Source organism: Vombatus ursinus, unplaced genomic scaffold (genome assembly GCF_900497805.2).
Source record: "Vombatus ursinus unplaced genomic scaffold, bare-nosed wombat genome assembly UNPS02010461.1, whole genome shotgun sequence".
NCBI classification, from domain to species: Eukaryota; Metazoa; Chordata; class Mammalia; order Diprotodontia; family Vombatidae; genus Vombatus; species Vombatus ursinus.
The window spans coordinates 539,771-560,272 of record NW_020950239.1 but is presented as its reverse complement, the minus strand read 5'-3'; the positions used below and the strand labels follow the sequence as shown (position 1 = coordinate 560,272).

General features: G+C 39.8%; 1 pseudogene; it reads left to right on the top strand.

The window, feature by feature from the left end:
• Positions 1-2,447: 2,447 nt before the first annotated feature.
• The window catches only part of LOC114037562, a 34,288-nt pseudogene continuing 16,233 nt past the window's right edge, over positions 2,448-20,502 (top strand).

Genomic DNA, 20,502 nt, shown 5'->3' with positions numbered 1-20,502 from the left:
ATACACATACATATATATAAATATACATACACATACACATACACATATACATACACATGTACATATACATATACATATACATACACATACACATACACATACACATATACATACACAGACACAGACACATATACATATACATATATATGTGCAGAGTGTAGTGAGCAAAACCAGGAGATTATTGTACACAATAATAGCAATATTGTAATGATGATAAATTGTGAAAGACTTAGCTACTCTAATCCAGATAATGATCCAAGACAGTTCCAAAGGACACATGATGAAAACTGGTAGACACCTCCAGAGAGTGTGTGTGTGTGTGTATACAATGTATGTCTACGTATATATACACATATGTATATACACACATATACATATATACACATACATATATATACACACGTATATAATCTTTATTTTTTCTTGCTTTTTGGCAACATGGCTAACTTGGAAATGTATTTGGCATTATTTCACACATATAATTAATATCATATTCCATTCTCAATGCAAGGAGAAGGGGCTAGAGGAAGGGAAAATTTAGAACTCAAATTTTTCCTTTAAAATGCTAAAAGATAAATATCTTTTTAAAAAGTTTTCATTTTAAAAAGTAAGAAATCATCTAGTCCAATCTTCATTTTAAAGCTGAGGAAATTGAGCCTATCAGAAGTTAAATGTCTTGATAAATGCCAGACAAGTATAAGTAACGGAGCCAGTTTTCAACCCCAGTCCATCTGACTCCACATCAACTGTTCTTTCCACCATGCTACACTACCTCCCAGGGGATGATGCAATGCTTTAATGAAGAAGGGTTCTTTGTTTCCATCCTTCAACCAGGCATGATCACTATTTCTCTCAGGAATAAAAGCTAATTCTGCTGATATGGTCTCTATTATATTAGAAGAATAGATGTCACTGCTAGGCAGTTAGGTTGCATATTGATAAGGCATTGGACTGGAGTCAGGAAGACATGAGTTTGAATGTTGCTTCAGACATATGACTAGCTATGTGACCTGGTGTAATAATCCAAGACTGGCTAGGTCAGACTGAATTCGAGACTGGAATGAAATGAAATACTCTTTTGTCTCTCTAACAGTTAGCAAAAGGAAGGTTATGTAGCCATAGCAGGGAATGAACTCTCCCAGGAGGGAAAGGATCTTCAGCTGAGGATGCAACGTTGATTCAGTTGATTCAACTCTCTGCATCAAATTGAAATCTTCATCCCTATAGTTTTGAACTGTGTTTCATCCTTTTGTACTTTGAGACCAAGCAGAGCAAAGCTCTGCCCTTTCAGGGCAGCTAGGTAGCACAGCAGATAGAGTGCCGAGCCTGGAGTCACGAAGACTCATTTTCCTGGGCTCAAATCTGGTCTCAGACACTTACTAGCTGTGTGACCCTGGAAAAGTCACTTAACCTTCTTTATCTTGGTTTCCACATCTGTAAAATGAGCTAGAGGAGGAAATGGTAAACCATTCCAGTATCTTTGCCAAGAAAACCCAAAATAGTCACAAAGAGTCAGAAATGATAGAAATGACTGAACAACAAAGAGCTAACCTAATCTCTCTTCCTCAGGACAGCCCTCTAGATCCTTGAAAACAGCTGTGCTAGTTATAATAGACCTTTGGTCAAGCTTTAGGTCTCAACTGGAACTCTTCAGGGATTTTTGTACTTAGGCTGCCAAGAAACCACATCAATCATCTGACCTTTGGTCCTCTTTGCCAATTAGATTTTTTTAATTTTAATTTAGAATTTTAGAAATGTAGAAAAGAGTTGCTATAAATGTGCTTGTGTGTATGGATCCTTTTCTTTTTTTTCTTTGATCCCTTTGGGTCATGATGTGGTGGTGGTATGGCTGGATCAAGGGTATGCACAGCTTAATGACTTTGGGGCATGATTCCAGAAAGGCTGGAACCAGTGAAGGCGCAAGGACAATTTCAATGCAGTTTAAGGAGAAGAACTAGCCAATCCCTGCTGGTGGGAGACCATTCCTACTACCACACCTAGGCAAGTCATCTAATCTCTCAGCCTTGGTTTCTTCATGTGTAAAACCATGATAATGACGGTGTCTCCCTTAGGATTGTTAGGAAGATCAAATGAGATAATATGTAATGTGCGTTGCAATCTAAAAGCATTCTAGCTTTATGCATTCTATGTGTATATACAGACGTTCTATACATATGCAGCCTAGCTAGTCTGATGATGATGACAATGATTATTATTATTAATCACTTTCTACCTATTTGATGTTGGGTAAATCAAGTAAAAGTGTTAATCACTGTAAAAGTGGAAGGGAGGGTTTAAATGATCTCTATTGAATAGTTCAAACAAGAAAAAGGAAAGAACAAGTCACACCCAATCTTTATCTTTGTGACGTAGAAAGTGGATTTCTATGGTGTCCTGTGTGCACATATGCATGTGCATGTATGCATGCACATATGTGTGATGTGGGCATGCGTGGCATGCATGTGGTATGTGCACGTACCTGTGTACGAATGTGTGTGTGCATGTATGTGAGCACATACGTGCTGTGTGCTTGATATGCACTGTATACATGTGCATGCATGTGCATGTAGTGTGTGTGTGTGTGTGTGTGTGTGTGTGTGTGTGTGTGTGTGTGTGTGTGTTTCGCCCCACTGAACACCATGAACAACAATCTCTTCCCACCACGGAACAGAGATGCAGTTGAACACCTGAATAATCACCAAACAAAAAAAGTCAAAGATTTTAGATTCATTCCAGCCTGCTTGTGCTAAGTGTGTCTCTCTCTACTGAGGAATTCATTCCTCATCAACGATTATCAGCCTTTATATATGGAAGGCTTTATAGTTTGTGGTGAATGTTTCGCTCAGGGTTTTTCCTTCCATAGCTCAGAAGTCCTAGCATCAAGCCAAGCCAGTCTGACAGGCTCTGCAGGCTGCAAATAGCCCTGCCTCTCCCTGTGGCCATAGACAACAAACACTTCCCAACAAACCCATGGGTGCTCCTTCCTTCAATGGCCACTTTCCGAGAAATACCGTCAACAAAGCAGTGGCTGGTCTCCAAAGTATTCCAAGCAAGTAACTGAATAATACTGAAATAATACTTAGGAAAACTTGTTTCTTACTGCTGCTGATCTTGGATTAACTTGCTCCAGAGAATTTTGCTTATCTTACTTTGAGGAAGAAAACCCCCATCTAACATAGTCCAAATAAGAAGGAAGGTATTATGAAAAGGTCGTGTTTTGGTTTTGGAAGTGGTAGATCTCGGCAAAATAGGAGAGAAGCTCCTACCACCAAGTTAAATAAAATATATTGATAGTCTGAGAGGCCATACAAAGAGCATTATTTTAATACACATTCAAGAATAGAATTTACATCTGAAGGAAACATGAAGCATCTCCATTCTAGTTAATTTCTCACATGCTTATAGAAATCTAAACAGTTGCCACTTTAAAGAAAGCTAATGATAACTGACATAAGGCACTTTAATGGACAATGAGATATGACAGAGTGGGATAGAAAGCTGGGCTTAGAGCCAGGAAGATTTGGATTTAGTCCCACTCCTACACATAGCAGTTGGGTGACCCTTGGCAAAACACAGAACCTTTCAGTTCTACACACAACTCCAAAATTGCAGAGAAGACACTGACCTGCATGGGTAAAGGGAATTTCTTCCTCTGGAAGTTTTCTCTACCAATTAAATCACAGATCCTGTCATTATGTAAAATTTGTAAAGGACCTTATGGGCATTATTACCTCATTTGAGGCTCACAACATCTTTCTGTGGTAGATATCACACAGATATTATTACACCAACTTTATAGATGAGAGCACTAGAGCTCAGAAATGGTAGAATGATGTGCCCAGAGTCACACAGACAGTGAGTGTCAGAGGAAAGATTTCATCAAGGTCTTCTGACTCCAACTACCTTGTTCAATCTATTTCCCTCTCAATGAAGAAAAATGTCCACTTCTGTACCTAAGAGTATGAGTTTTAAGAGGCAGGTGTAAACAGTAGAAATAGTGCTGGACTTAGAAACAAGCTATATCTGGGTTTAGATCCCAACATTCATTTTACCTGTGTAATCCTGAGCAAGTCAATTGACCCATCTGAGGATCAGTTTCCCTCTCTGTAAAATAGTAATAATCCTCACACACTTTACAAGATTGCTGTGAAGAATGTGTTTTGTAAGCTATAGGCATCAGAACTATTTTGTTCTTCATGTTTGAAAACGTCTTAGATGTATCCTCTTAGGCTCTTCCTGATAATATGAAAGAAGCCCACGAGCATTGCAAGAGAGAAACACTCATTCCATGTTCTGGGCTTAGAAGTATGAGAGGAATCCCAATATGAAGTAACAAAATCAGAAGTAGAATAGCTTTTGAGTAAGGAGAGATGCCTCCCATGCCACGGGAAGTCATGAGCACTGGTTGGCATGTGAGTCCTTCAATAAGCTTAGATAACTAAGCACATATGTCACACAAAGCTGGAGAAGCAGGAGAGATACTGTTTAAGGTGAATGTGCTTTGGTCCTTATGGCCAATGCAAATGAGAGATTTGCCTGACTGTCTCTGCAGGAGTGCTTTACTATAATAGTCAACACAAGAATCTGGTGTTTATTCATAACAGTTATAGACACAATTGAAAATCTTGAATCAAAGCTTGCATATGGTTCAGAACATTTGAGCTTTTCCAGTTACCACATATCCTGATGGTCACTTTTAGAACAATCATATGCAGGCATGATTGGGTCAGAAATGTATATGGAATGCAACGTGATAGCTGGAGGGCTCAAGCTTCCAGGTTCTAATCAATTACCACTTAGGTACCATTGGTGGGAAGTAGGATAAGGCTTTTGTCCTTAGTCTGATGAAAGAGGCTATAATCATAGATAAGTTGACAAGATACTTTCTCAACCATTCAGCTACCCAAGGTTTAGCCTCAGATTATGTCATAGAATAAATGGATTTATAGCCATTAGAGATCTTAGATGTAATCGAACCCAATGATCTCATTTTGTGGATGAGAAAATTGAGGTCCAAGGAGTTATGGCTCGACCAAGGTCACACCAAGGTAAAGAGAAAGAGAAAAGTAAAGAGGTTATAAGCAAAGAGGCTGAGGCTTTTGGCTCACAGGCTAGTGTTCTTTCTTTAGCTATTTTGACAACTCTGAGACCATAGCAGTGTAAGTGCTATGGATCCCCCACTATATAGTGATCATATATTATAGTGGGGTGGGACAGGATACCATCATTAATGTCAGGCATTGTTATTCTAGTCATTATTCTAGTCCGGTCACACCATCACCATCATCAAGTATCAGAGTTGCTCCCTACCAGAAAAAAAAAAAGAAGAAGAAAAATGAAGGTCAGTGATATACCAGAGGGAAAAGTTGAAAGAGTTTGAAGAATGAGTGAAGCCATTTATAAGTACTATATATCACTCCACGAAATCAAATTATTGGAAACAGCATGGTACAGTGGTGAGCAGAGGGTATGAAGTCAGAAAATCTGGGATCTAATCCTGCCTTTGACTCTTATCTTTCAACTTCCTTAGGTCTCAGTTCCCTCACTTTTAAAATGGGGGGTGGGGTGAACTATATGGTCTTTGTGTTCCCTTCCACTATGGATGGATCCACTGCTTAGTGGTCCAATGAACTTTCAATGTTAAGAAACAATCCACTGTGAATTTGATCAGAATTAAAAGCAGGGCATATCTGTATGTGAACCCACCCTTTTCCCTTCCTCCCTTCCTGATGCTCTAAATAACAGCCCCTAGGGGCACAGAGTGAATTTACCACTCCAGTATTTAACCCCCACTTAACTAAATGCCTTACGTCCCTTTCAAAAACAATGCTGATTCCCTTCTGCATCAATAGACAAAGGGGAGTATTATTCAGGGAATGAGTCTGAGCTGTTGAATGGCAGAAACTGTCCAGTTCCCTGGTGTTTTTGTGAAACCGAAGCAGACTAGCATTATAGATAACATTTCTGGGTGCCAAGGTGACTGTTGAAATAGACTGTGTTTTTCTCTTTTTCTGTAGAAATGAAAAGCTTGCCAAATTACTACTGAAAGCTCTACATAGCATAATGGTGGGTTATTCTCAGCAGAACAGTAGTAGAAGCTAGATGAGAGACAGACAACGGAAAGAGAGAGAGTACAGAAGGAAGAGTTTGGATGTATGTTAGAGGAGGTCAGAGGATTTAGAGCCAGAATGTACCTGAGAGGGCATCAAACCAAACTTCTTCATCTTGGAGATGAGAAAACAGGTGAAGAAAATGACATGGCTTCCTTAGGGCCATAGAGCAAAGTAACTGAGAACCTCACTGAACTGGACATCGGAAAGGAACTCACCAGCTTGTAAAGTAGCTTCAGAAACTGTCTACTCCAACTGAAGCTGACTCCAAATCTTGTCCCAACATGGGGTCATCTGAATTTCTTCTTGACTGCTTTGAGTGAGAGGCAACTCAGTGCTTCCTTGCATTTTGAATAGCTCTAATGATCATGAGGCTTCTCTCTGCCTCAAGGTCTTCCTCTCATGTCATACCGATAAATCTTCACTATTTTCAGAATAAACTCTGTACATAGTCATGCATCAGACTGTAAGCTCCCTGAGGACAGGGACCATTTTTGCCTCTTATTTGTATCCCCAGCCCACAGCATAATGCCTGGCATGTAGTAGGTGTTTAATAAATGCTAGATGTTTTGACTTTACTAGGGCATGATAAACTAGGGACACTTACTGCATTGGAAGGCTGCCTGTGAGTTCCTACGTTTGTCAGGAAAGACCTCTCCAAATGGATGATTATGTGGCAACTCAACATCTGCACTAGAGACAGACGGGAAAAGGAAGACATTCACATGCAAAATCTCTATGTCCTAAAGAAATTGCTTAAAGGATATTAAGGATATTCTGTATAACTGAGCAAGGCCACAAGGAGGACTGGAGATGGAAATGTTGTGGGTCTCCAAATCAGGATCCACATTGGAGTGGTGGTATGGCCAAAGATAGCTTCTCAGTTTTGCCTTTTTGTGTAGGAAAAGTCCCATCTACAATGTGTTAGAGTTGATCCCTTCTTTTGGGGATCTAGGATGGTAATTCATGGGGAGTGAGGTGTAATCTTTTGTCTTCACTTTAATATCTAGGCTGTGAGATCTTCAAGAGCAGTAGCTGGCTGAGAAGAAGTGTGACTATGGAATCTGAATGTTGCTCACTTACTTCCTTCTAGTGAACAAGGGTCATGTTGAGGATCTTTTCTACATTGGTATAGGAGTTATTTAGGAAGTGTAATTATTTTGATGTGGTTTCATTTCATGACAGCAACGGTCATGTGTATGACTAATACTAGGCCAACTCATAACATCTGGCCTTGGCCAGAACTGGTTCCCCCATCTTTAGTTACATCTATGCCAGGTGCATGTTGGGTTTTGTGCCATACGTGCATTTCAGTTCTCTCTATTTTGTTGCACTTTTAATTCTTCGTGTTTTTTATAAAAGAATGAATATTACTCCAAGAAAACATGTAAAAGCTGTAGCTTTTAAACAGCACATTTAGAGATATTGCAGCAGCTGTTGGTATGAGGAAATCAAACAATTCGAGGATCATCTGAACCCACAGTGAAGTAAGATCAATCACAGCAAAGTACACAGAAAAGTACAATGGAAAACAAACAAAAATATCAAAAAATGACAAACTGTTGTGATGAAACAGCCTAATGGAGCTTGAGAAAGAAAGGAAAGACTTCAGAGGGGCTGCGGAACTGGAAGAGCCCTTGATTCCTTCACGGTGGTATTCCACAGGCTTCTTAAAGTTAGAAGAGCAGGAAGAAATCCAGCAAAAATCAAAACAACTTCCAATCAATGCTGTTGCAATCTCTGGCTCAGAGGGCCAATTGCAGAGGGCTGTCTCCTCATTGGTGGACACTGATTACTCAATACCCTGAACTTGCATAAGGAGTGGACAGAGTTGGAGAGAGCAGGAGAGAAAAGCAAAGAGGTCTCCTGTGCTCTTCTGGCTTCCAACATGAAGACAGAAGATACCAAGCCTTTTCAGGTCACTGAAGGGAGAAAACGACTCTGGGAAGAAGCCGACATGAGAAAGTTAGCAGGCTCTATTGTGTCCCTATTCCTAACTGGCTATACTAGAGATCAAGGAATTTCCCCTGGGAAAACTTATCTGTTGAGTATGTATATCTTATCATATACACACATATACATTTTGGGGGGGTTTCTGTTTTGCTATTAACTTGGATAAATTTATTTATTTGTTATTTGTTATGTGTGTTTATTGTGGAACTGTCTTTTGGTGAGAAGGGGGTCAAACCTTGAATGAAGAGGAATCTCCTCTGTTAAGAAATAGGAGTCAGGGGCAGCTAGGTGGCACAGTGGGTAGAGCACTGGCTCTGAAGTCAGGAGGACCTGAGTTCAAATCCAACCTCAGACCAAACACTTGACACTAGCTGTGTGACCCTGGGCAAGTCACTTAACCCCAATTGCCAAAAAAAAGAAAAAGAAAAGAAAGAAAGAAATAGCAATCAGGAGTTTAGCTCGAACCTAAAAATTATATCTCCTATACAAACAATATTTAAGGGAACGGATAGATACAATCCTAACCCAGCACCCCTTCTCTCTGAGGAGAGTAGAAATTCTGGCCTCAATCTCCTGCTTCCCCTCCTGGCAGAAATCAGTCTCCCTTGGACAAGGGTCTAAAGAGAAGAGTCTAGAAATGGCTGTTCTTGCCTCCCTACGAGTCATATTGAGTCAAAACCGTATAGACATACATAACCAATATGGCCAAAACACTAGTAGTGGGCAAAACAATACAAAGACTATCTTACCAAAGTTTAGAAAATGTAATTTTTATTGATAAAACTTACTTTTTTCATATATGACCATATAAAAACGATAGAAGCCCACGCAAATCTGTAAGATCTGGGCATTTTTATCAGATTATAAAACCCTCAAAAATGCTTTGGTGATTTTTTTTTCATACTTCCATTGAGCCTAGAAGTCTTATGTTTATTGACGGGATAATGAATTTTCACCAATATGTTGATATACTGAAAAGTATTTTTTTCCTAGAACTATAGAATTTTCCACATGGAGATTGACTACTGTAATGTGACCTTTGTTGTTCAGTCATTTTCAGTCATGTCTGAGTCTTTGTGTCCCCATTTGGGTTTTTCTTTTTTTTTTCTTTTTGGCTAGGCAATGGGGTTAAGTGACTTGCCCAGGGTCACATAGCTAGTAAGTGTTATGTGTCTGAGGTCGCATTTGAACTCAGGTCCTCCTGAATCCAAGGCTGGTGCTCTATCCACTGCGCCACCTAGCTGCCCCCCCCATTTGGGCTTTTCTTGACAGAAAATACTGTAGTAGTTTGCCATTTCCCTCTCTGGCTCATTTTACAGATGAGGAAACTGAGGCAAACAGGGTTAAGAGACTTTCCCTGGATCACAAAACTAGCATCTGAAGCTGTATTTGAACTCAGGAAGATGAGTCTACCTGACTCTAAGCCAGGTATTCAATCCACTTTGTCATCTAGCCACCCCACAATATGACCTTACACTATGCCAAATATGATGAAAGATCAAGAAATTTATCCAAGAGATGGAAATAAGCATGTTTCAATGGTCTAGGAACTCACTTGAATTAAAACCCATTGAAAAATCTATGTATGGGTTTAGGTTGTGAATGTTTTTGAATGTTAATGTCTTCAAAAGTAAGCTCACCATCTCTAAATTCAGTACAAGTATTCTGAGTACTCCTCTATTAGAAGACTGGATAATGGATGGGACACACAGCTCAGCCTGTCCCCATGTGCTGTTGATTTCCTCTGCCCACTCTCTGTATTTTGAAAGTTTATTTTTTTCCAGGTAGCTTAGAAATGATGAGTATTTGGGATGGTGACATCTCCAAAAAACACTGTTGTTAAATTTTTATGGATTAATGTTGTGTCCAAGAGGTTGTAGGCAACAGTTTTGACTGAGACAATGGCCTAGTTCCAGTATTGGTTGAATACTCAAGGAAATTTTGGAGTCTGTATTTATGGAATAGGGATTTGTCCTGTCCATGAAAGAAAACAGGCTTCTGGTATATGAATTTACTACAATTATTATATTGGGATTATTATTATTCCTGAAATTACTATTATTTTGTTATTATCGTTAAAACAAAACATAACAACCAAATTAAAAAAAAATCTGTGGGCTATAATCAATACTAAACTTAGAAAAAATGGATTATTTGTCAATGATATGCTTAACGTATATAATATGATGTATAGTTTTGTAATAAAGAATTAAAATTCTCTAATTAAAATCCTTTAGAAGGCATATGTCAAAATCTTGTGAAGTTGGTGCCAAATTGTGTAAAGCAAGTGACTTCAACCAAAGAAGGGCATATTCCATGTTGTAAAGGTATAAAAAGTTTGAAAGTTTCTTGTGTAAGTCAATATATTTAGTTTCCTTTGTCCCAGTTGAGTCATACACCTCTCTATGTTTCCAAATGTTTTGAGAAACCTTGGGCCCAGGTGGACACTTATCCATGAAATTATAATTGGAAAACAGGGGAATCAGGCCTTTTAGGCTGGTTTTAGAGAAGGGGAAAAAAAGGGAGTCAATTAAAGCCAGGTAGGCATATCGTATATGGATGGTTAAATTGGCATGGGCCTGCCCAGGAAGTTCTTCTTCTAAATTGCCTGCCCGGTGCCAGGAAGGGGACCTCAGGGTAAGAATCAAAGGTTCCCTAAGGCACGTACTTAAAGCTTTTCACCTTGGTCTTCTCTATGTGATGGTTAATTCAGATTCTATAGGAGGAGAGAATTTAACTTCCAAGGCCCAAAAATCCTAAGAAGGGAAGAAAGGCCTTAATAATTAATACAACTATGTGTATTTGTGTATATTTTTTTTTAACAAGTAAAGCCTTTGCATTCCCCAGAAGGAAAATATTCAAAGTTACACAACTATAAGAAGCAAACCTATCATTACACACATTGTAACAAAGGTCAAAGAAACCACAAACCAAACACTCTGCAATGAATCAGAGCATTCATAATTTAGCAGCCCCTACAATACATGATTCATAGAGGCTGGGTCCAGAGCAGGATCATCCAAAAGGTGTAATTAAATCAAATTTCTCTCAGTTACTTGATACTATTATTTACAAAAAAAAAACTACAACAACTATAGGATGCACAATCTCTACTTCGTAATATTTTTATGCTTTAACATATTCGTGTAGACAGTTGTCTCTCCCTCACTCCCCTCAAAAAGAAAGCATCACAAGGTCATAAGTTAGAGTTATAAAGGACCTTAGAGGCCATGAAATCCAAAATTCATTTTACAGACAAGAAAAATGGGGGCTAGAAAGGTTAAATGGTTGGCCTAAAGTCACCCAAGTAGTAAGTGGCAAAGCCAAGATCTAAACTCAGGTCCCCTGATATCAAATCCAGTACCCTTCATTTAAAAAAAATATCTTTCTCTATGAAGAAAAAATAATATAATCATGGATTTAGGGCTGGAAAGGACTTGGAGATCACTGGGTCCATCCCCATAATTTCTGATGAGGAAACTGAGACCACAAGAGATGAAAAGGCTTCCCTAGATGACAAAACTATTAAGTAGTAGAGCTGAGATTTGAACCCAGGACTTCTGATTCAAAATAATTGCTTTTACCTCGTAGTAGGCCCCCATCATCTCTTCCCTAGACTATTGCAATGGCCTGAAAATTCATCTCCCTGCCTCAAGTCTCTCAATACTCCAGTTCACAGTAGAGTAGTTTTCCTTAAGCATAGATCTGACCATGTGACATCTTTTTTCTTCCTACTCACCCGCTTCCTATTGACTCTAGGATAAAGCTCTTCTGCTTAGGTTTTGAAGTCCTGCCCAACCCAATCCCCATCCAGTCTTTCCAGCCTCATTGTACTTCACTATCCCTGCCACACTCTGTCATCCAGGTAGACTGGCCTGTTCTTTGACCCTCCCTCACAACACCACACCTCCCATTTCTGGTCTTCTACACTGCCATCTCCCGTGCCTGGCATTTCTCCTTACTTCATCTTTTCCTTTAAGAGGTAGCTCAGGCAATATTTTTTGCTTGAAGCCTTTCCCAATTTCCCAACTTCTAGTGCCCTTCACACTTCCCCAACACATATAGAAAACAAACTTGTCTTCAACTATTCTCTATGTCTGTAGGGCAGCTAAGTGGTGCAGTGGATAGAGCACTGGGCTTGGAATCAGACTCAACTTTGTGAGTTCAAATTTGACCGTAGACACGGCTATGTGACCTTGGGCAAATCACTTAGCCCTGTCTGCCTCAATTTCCTCATCTGTAAAATAAACTGGAGAAGGAAATGGCAAACCACTCCAGTGTCTTTGCCAAGAAAATCCCAAATGCAGACACTACTGAAGAGCAACAAGTCTGCAATTATGTAAGTGCATATACATATATGCATACATATGTGCGTGGATTTATGAATTCATTATGTATGTAATTTTTTTACGTGTTTATTATCTTCCCCTTTAGAAGAGAGGCTCAATAAAAATACAAACTGTTTCCTTCTTTTCATTGGCATCCTTAGTGTCTAGCACAGTGCACGGCACAAAGGTAAGAGCTATTAAATAAATGACCTGAAGAAATGCTTGTCAATTGACCGCTGATAGATCAGCCGATTAATAAAGGATGCTTTTAGTGTTTGCTGTTGTTTCTTGTCCTTCCTTCTCAAAGAGGACCATGACGTCAGGAAGGTGATGCAGTGACTTGCAAATGAATTGGATCTAAGTGAAGGAGGGCTGTCTGTGCACCACGGTGTTACTGACTTTGGAGACTACATCAGTCACTTGGAAGATGGTTTTTGAAATGCTGAGTTACTTTTATTACTGATAGAATAATTAGGGTTAGAGGAGATGGCGTTATTTTCAAAAGCAATCAGCAAACAGTTGAAGATCTGGGACTGAAGCTCAAGCAGCCTGTAACAGTGGGAAACACATTGATTCTGGAGTCAAAAGTCGTTCTGTTTTTTCAGTCATGTCTGACTCCTCAGAGTTGGAAGATCTGGGTTCAAATCCTGCTTGGGCTGCCTCCTAGCTGCATGACTTTGGGAAAAACACTTCTCCTCCCTAGTTTCCTCATCTGTAAAAGGAGTAGATTAGACTTGGCTTCTGAGTCCTTTCAGCTGTAGAAACCTGATCCTGAGGTTCTATGAGATAGGTCAGAAAACAGAATTATAGATCTCGAGTGGGTAGTCATAAACAAAGATCACAAGTTCTCTGGCTTTCCTCTCGTGGAGCAAAGCTGGCATTAACTATCCCCCATGGTTCTGGGGTATGTTGTGGGTGTCTTTCTCTAATGCGGTAAGCCTGAGCCTCTATCCCAGTGTTCACCCTACAGTTAACTGCCAATGACTAGCACCCTATTTCCATTTAAGCAATTAATGCAGATTAGCTTTTGTAAACAGTTGTTTACTTCAAAGTTATAGTAATAAAACAAGTATAAATATCTCCCCTCCAAATACTTTGAGGGGCACACTATCCCCTCCATCACCTCAGCCTCTGGGATAAGTAGGCCCAGTTTCTGCACAGCATGGGACCCCAAAGTTCACATCCAAATGCCCCATCACTGATAACTAAGTTATAGCTGGGCTGGGTCCTAAAGCTCATGCCTCTCCTTGAGATTTAAAACTGGACCTTCACTCATGGACCTCCTGGTGGCTCACTTGCCTGACCTTTCAAAACTTACAGGGTCTTAACTTTCAATATACTTCACCTAAAACGAAAAGAAAAAAAAAAAAAACTAAAACAGCAAAACCAAAACCTTTATAAATGGACCACAGACAAGAAGCACATGAGGTCTTTCCTCTCATAGCTTTGTCTCTCTTCTCTCCTTAAAGTGCCACCATGCAGCAAAAAGTCAAAACAGAGAAGAGCCAGGCTCTAGATGATTAATGCCTTTTGAATGTCCCACCCAGTACCAGCTATACAGGCAATCAAAGACGCTCCTATTCACCACATGCTTAGCAGACAAGAACCAGCTCCAGAATTTCTACTGTGCTTCAAAATCCACAGGACAATTGCTTCAGCCAAGCACTCTGCACATGCTCTTAAATATGGGCCTCATTGGCCAACCCCCCTCCCCACCCCCACCCCCCCATTATACTCACTATGTATTCTTGGCTTCCTGTCAGCTCAGGGTGACTGGAGACCAGTCTCTAGTTACAAACATATGTAAGAATTAAGAAGGGATGGGTTTTCTAGGGAATAAAGTATATCAAGAGAAAATAAATAAGTATTTTACCTTTAAAGATTCCCACAGTTATGGGCCAAGAGAAGGGAGAGGAGTCAATAAAGAAAATAAAGAAGACTTTGACAATGTAGGAGAATTAGGAAAGAGTTGTACCATGAAAATAAGGGAAGAACTAGTTTCAGGAAGGATGGAGTAGTCATTGTAGTTGTTTCTGAGTCATTTTTCAGTCATATCCAACTCGTCATGATCCCATTTGGGTTTTTCTCAGCAAAAAAACTGGAGTGGTTTGCTATTTCCTTCTCCAATTCATTTTACAGATGAGGAAACTGAGGCAAACAGGGTTAAGTGACTTGCCCAGGGTCACACAGCTATTAAGTGTCTGAGGCCAGATTCAAACTCACAAAGATGAGTCTTCCTGACTCTAGGCCCTTGCTGTATGCACTGTGATACCTAGGTGTCCTCTATGTCACCTAGCTGCCCCATGAGGTAATCAGTTGAGTCAAATACAAGAGAGGGGAAAGAGAATGATGACTGAGGAAAAGGCTATGAACTTTGGCAGCAACAGAACAAAACAAAACAAAACAAAACAAAACAAAACAAAAAACATTGATGACCTTAAAGAGAAAAATTTCAAAAACAATGTGGTAGAAGTCAGACCACAAAAGTAAATTAGGAATAGGATAGAAAGGTAGTAGATAAAAGAAAAGAGATAAGAGGACAGCAGCTGGAGGAGACGACACAGTCAAGTGATAGTTTATTTGCTTTTTTTTTTTTGCAAAATGTCTTTATTAAATGCTTTATTACAGGGTGCAGAGCACTATGATAAGGGCAAGACAAAATACAAAGTTTAGATACCCAATCTTGGCCCTGCCCACACGGAGCTCATAATTTAGTGGGAAGATGGGACATCCATACAGATGACTAAAATGTATACAATTACATGATAAGTACGTTACAAAGGTTCAAACCAAGTGATGTATGAGGTTGAAGAATAAAGGCTTCAGTAACTAGTAGAATGAGAGAAAGGTTTATGCCTTTGAGTTATCCTTTCTATGTTCCAGCTATTTACTATCTTGCAGACAAGAAAGTTGAAACAAAAAGAATCCAGGTGTTTTATTGAGGACATTAGGTTTGGTTGATACTAGGCTTACTGGACTATTTCTCGGAAGTGATAGAGAGAGGAGGTGTTCAATCACAGAGTTACCAGAAGTATCTCATAACTCTGAGACTATTAGAGACAGAGTTCTATTGAGGTTAAAAAAAAATGCTTAACGAGAAAGAAATTAAACTGAGGACCTCTAAAATGTCTTTAATGACCAGGTGACCCAAGGCTTTTGCTCACTTAATTACAGGTTGAAATGTTTATGGGGTGTCTGTGGGAAAGCAGAAATGCACATCAGCATTCAGAAAGTATGCAGATTCTGCAGGTAAATTCCATACTGAAGAAATGTGGCTCCCATTAAAAAGATACCATCTCACCCGGTCTGGAACTCCATACTTGGACGTCATTTATTACATCATTCATTATTATTAAGGGTTCATCTTGGTGCGATAGGGAGAAAGGACTAGATCTTCAGTCAAAGGACCCGGCTGGTTGAAATCGTACCTCTCATGCTTACTTCCTGTGTGAGCTTGGGGTGAATGATTGAATCTCCCTGAATTCTCACTTTCCTCTATAAAAGATGGAGTCTGGACCATATGACCCCTGAAGCCCCTTCCAGTTCTAAATTTGTTATGACCTGGCCTCCTTTTGGACCCCTTTGAGATGCTCTATGATCCCATGTGAAGGCCATTAAAATTTCCAGTTCCTCCCACAACCTTGGGAGCTTATGACTGCCACTGACTCACTGGACAGGAGAGTCAAACATGAAACCAGATAGAAAGACGCTGTGGAGCTCATTCTGTCCACAAGAAATGTGGGAGAATTTGATCTGGATGGATTGTAGAGAGAGGTATCCAATACAATGACATGCTGTCACTCAACCACTCCCTTCAACTGAGAACTTCCTGCACTGCCATCTGAAGCAGGAGTTCCCAATTGTTGTTAGTCCCACATCCCTGGGCTTTTAGTTAACTTCCTGAACCCCTTCTTCAATATGAAGGACAGTAAAATTTAGAGTTTACAAGGAATTGGCACATAAGAAATAAGAGACTAGGATAATAGCATAGTATCGTTATTAAATAGTCCCTGTAACTCCTTGACAAGTGTTCCTCGGGTTGGGAAGCTTTCTTCTAGACCAGTGATCTCAAACTTTGTGGTTTTTGGACCCTTTTACACTCTTGAAAAATTGTTGAGGACACCAAAGAGCCTTTTTTTTTAATGTAGGTTATATGTATTGGAATTTACTGGATTAGAAATTAAAATGTGTTAGTATTATTAGGAAATAGTTTTCACCTCGAGGATCTCCTGAAAACATCTTGGAAACCAAAGTTCAAGAAGAAAGAAGGAGAAAGGACATTTCCTTTGAAGATTATTGCAGTGCAAAGGAGTTTCCAAGTTAAGTTACCAAGATAAGTATTTACTTAGACTGGATGAGATTATTATCTACTGCTTATTCTTGGTGGAGACATTTTATTGAGAAACAGTCAGTTGCTTCAGGGAAAGCTAATTGGGCATTCTTCAGGTTTGTCTTAGCAAGCACTGTCATCACACAGGACTGCTTAGCCAAACAAAAGAAGTAGGAAGCTTCCCATTATTGCAATGTCTCAAATAGTAGAAGAAGGGAAGACCCTAGGAGGCCTATGTTCTTTCCAAGAGCTATTTTAGCATCTGCAGAAATACCTTCAAGGGTTCTTTAGATGTCTCAGTTGCAAGCCAAATTACACATACTCACCCACTTGCACGTAAATAGAAAATATAACTTGTGATTCTACTCAAGGGAGAGTGGAATTCCAAGGGAATCACTCGGTTTAGAAGCAATGTCAGGAAAACTAACCTCATAATCAGAGATATCAGAAAGGGGAATGAGCCACCTTGGGAGGTAATGGACTCCCCCTCACTCGAAGTCATCAGGTACAAGTTTGATGATCACTTGTGGGGAATTGTAGAGGATATTCCAACTCAAGTGGGGATTGAATGTGATGGAACTGAGGCGTCTTCTTGCTCTGAGATTCTTGTGAGGAAGGCAAAACACAAATAAATCTAAAAACAAAGAAATAAAAAATAGAATCCTGTAAGCAAACGCAAATCTTGTTGACTTCATGAGTAAAGTGGGGGGGGGGGGGGAGAGAGAGAGAGAGAGAGAGAGAGAGAGAGAGAGAGAGAGAGAGAGATTACTGTGATTCCACTTAAGAAAAAGTGAAATTTCCAGTATTTTGCTGAATTCAATCTATTATCCTTTTCCATAGAATTTAAGCATGAACACATGCCTAAAAAAACAAAAGTCCAAGCAAACCCACTCCTTACCAGAATATTTGATTCTATAAATTCCAGGATTGTGATTCACAGCACTTAAGAGTTGTTTTCCCCACTCCCCAGTACAATTTAATTTTCATTTGGTGGCAATCCTTTTGAATTTCTGAAATACAGTTAGAAGACAAGGAATGATCTGGTACAGTTTGCTTAAACAGCAGATGTACAAGGGAAGCATGAAGGGAAGATGAACAGTTAATTTCCCCCCAGAAACTTGTGAAAACGGTTCTGTTGAAATCATTCTCATATCCAACACATTCATGACATCTTATTATTTTGTCTTTCTAATCCTACCGATAACAGTAAACTATAAATATTGTAATTTGCTGCTCCGAGGGAGTCCTGGTGGGGAAGGATATACACAGGGGCCTTGTGAGTTCCAGAAGTCAAGTTAAATAAGAACAGGTGTGCAGACAAGCAGGCAGGGAAGGAAGTAGGCAGAGTGGCAGACTGGTAGGCATTGAGGCAAATGGACAGACAGACAGGAAAAAGGAAGATAAAGATGGAAGAATGGAGAAAGGAGAAGAAAGAGAAAAGGAATGTTAAAGATTGTGTAGATGACAAAAATCTCTCCAGAAATACTGCATTATGAGCAATTCTGTAAACATTTGTACGTAACACCTAGCCAAGGACAGACCCTGGACTAGGGCTCTTGGTCCCAACTTTTTCCATCTTCTTTGGGAACTTGAATCCTCCATCCCTTCTCACCTTCTCGTCTTCAATTTCTCCTTACCCGATGGCTTTCTTCTCACTGCCTACAAACATGACAATGGCCCCAGTACTAAAAACAAAATGAAATGAAATGAAAATATTAAGAAACACCTTCATTTGACTCTGTTCTTTTCTCATACTAAAATCCTATTTCTCTTCTCTCTCAGTCAAACTCTTAGGACCATCCAAACTCAATGTTGCCATTTCTTTGACTCTCACTTCTCGGCATCTTGCCATCAATCTTCCAACTCAATTGAAAGTGCTCTCTCCAAACACTAGGGATGATCCCTTAACTGTTAAATCCAATGGCCCTTCTCACTCAGCCACCTCCTCGACTTTTCTAAAATTGTTGACATATCCCCGCCCCCCAAAAAAAACCTTCTCCTGAGTACATTCTCCTTCCTTGGCTTATGGGATGATGCTCTCACCAGGATCTCCTCCTACCTATTTTACCACATCACCTGTCCCATCCCCCCCAACCCCCCACCATGACTGCTCCTCAAAGCTCTCTCCTGGCCTATCTCTTCATGCTCTCTCTACAATCTACCCTCGGTGGTCTCAAGAGTTCCCATGAGTTCAATTGTCTCCATAACTACCAGATCTATATATCTAGCCTTTGACTCTCTCCCGGGGTGTATGGGGTGTTCAGGGAGGATTAACACCTCTGATCCGAGGGCTTACTGAAGCCTCTTCAGGCCTGCTCATCCTCTTTGGTGTCTACCTTTACCCAACTATCCCCTGGGACTCCAAGAAGCCATAGCGTGTACAGTGGCCACACCCCAGTAAACTGTCTCTCTATAGAAGGTTAAACGAGGTTGAGGGTAACTGACAACCCTTACATCTGTCAGTAAATTAGGGGAATGTCTACCCTGAGAACATGAAGACTTCTTCCCCAAGGAATGGGCCAATGAGAACAATTTGTTCCAACAGCCATGAAGGGGACTGAAGAAGGTGCTGTAGAGTACTTAGAGCTGGGTCAGGCATTGAAGCATCCCAGACCATCACCAGTCATCCTGAACTTTGTCTTGCCACTGGACTTAGGTAACTCAGGAAGAAAGAATAAGGCACAACTCTGCATCATTTAAATCCAACTAGGAGCCAGTCAAGACATCATTTGTGATGTCATTGGCCCTTTTCAAAAATGAAGGATGAACAAGAACTCTCTCCTGAATTCTAGTCCACCATCACTGACATTTCTACCTGAATGTTCTATAGGCATCTCCAATTCTCTAAATGTTCCTGGCTTTGTGAGAACATCAAGATTCTTCCAGTCATTCTGGTTTGCAACCTTGCAGTCATCCTCATTTCTTATCGCACCTTCACTGCCATCAGGTACCAAATAATTTTTATAATACTTTCACAACATTTATTTTTCTATACAATAATTATGATTCACCTTCTTTCTTAAAAAAATATATTGGATAAGAAGAAAATGACAGCAAGTTGTGGCCAACTTCACTGGGTATTTAGTGTTTATGCCTGCCTTCTTGCTTCCTATTGTGACGTTTTATTGGCTACTTTCTTCCAGAGCATCTTTCAATGCAATTGTCACTTTAGGTTTCTCTACCACAAGTCCCCCATAGCCTCAGTGGAGGTTGTGCACAATTTTTATTTCCTCAACATTAGCCTCAGGAAGTTCTCCTAGAGCTTTGCCTAGAATTCGCTAACTCTGTTTTTAAGTCCTTTTCCTTTTTCTACTATTTTTATTTCTCTTGTAAATTAGCATATTCCTCTCTAATTTTGGATAGGAATCATTTCATAGCAAGAAATATTATACTTGATCCCCAAACTGTATAAGCTTTCTTTTTCAGTTTTATGTGGCTTTTACCCTTTCTTCTACCTCCAAAAAATTGATTTGTTCTTCATTTAATTTGGCAACTGAGGCATCAGACCTGTAGTTGCCAGATTACCAAGGAAGAGTTAAGATTACTTTCATTTTTCTTAACCCATCTTGTTATCTTATTTTAGTGTAAATTTGAGCCCTTCCTGTCCAGAGTGGCAGCTCTCTCTCTCCTTATTTCTAGTTCATTCAATCAACAAACATTTATTGAACATTAAGCATCAGACAATATGCTTGACTCTAGGAATGTAGTAGTAGTAATACTAATGGTGGTGGTGATCGTAGTAGTAGTGATGGTGGTGGTGGTAGTAGGAATAGCAGCTGAT